This window comes from Trachymyrmex septentrionalis, unplaced genomic scaffold (assembly GCF_001594115.1).
Source record: "Trachymyrmex septentrionalis isolate Tsep2-gDNA-1 unplaced genomic scaffold, Tsep1.0 scaffold21, whole genome shotgun sequence".
Lineage (NCBI taxonomy): Eukaryota > Metazoa > Arthropoda > Insecta > Hymenoptera > Formicidae > Trachymyrmex > Trachymyrmex septentrionalis.
The window spans coordinates 1,075,447-1,075,916 of record NW_017305288.1 but is presented as its reverse complement, the minus strand read 5'-3'; the positions used below and the strand labels follow the sequence as shown (position 1 = coordinate 1,075,916).

The 470-nt window shown below is 26.6% G+C and overlaps 1 protein-coding gene across 1 annotated transcript in view; it reads right to left on the bottom strand.

Annotated features, from left to right (window-relative positions):
• The window catches only part of LOC108748030 (rho GTPase-activating protein 20-like), a 208,336-nt gene that overhangs the window by 120,601 nt on the left and 87,265 nt on the right, over positions 1 to 470 (bottom strand). The window lies entirely within an intron of this gene.

Here is a 470-nt window from a genome sequence, read left to right as displayed (position 1 = left end):
GTATATTTATTTTTTTGAGCAAATTTATGAAAAAAAAACTGTACTTAAAGACCTCACCACGCGATGGAATTATTTTTTGTCGAAAAATGAATTGAAAAAAAAAGAAACGATTGGGCTCAAGGCTGATATGCGCGTATATTACATTAATTAATAAATTAAATTAAAATAATTAAATTGAAATTAATTCATAATGTAATTATCTATTATATCATATCGAATAGCAAATCTTGCAAATCATTAGTAATGGACTATAAAGAATAAAAATGCATAAAACCCGGGAAAAACCCAGGTTTTTCAAACTCTAATTTTAACTATAATTTTGATAAAAAACAATAAACTTTCCCTTCGCGAGTAATATCGATCATTTTTCCCAAACGCGTTTCTCTTTACATTTACTTACGGTATTACTTGTTATTACAAGAAAGTATGATTTGTTACGGATATCCTGTAACAATACGGGATATATAAGT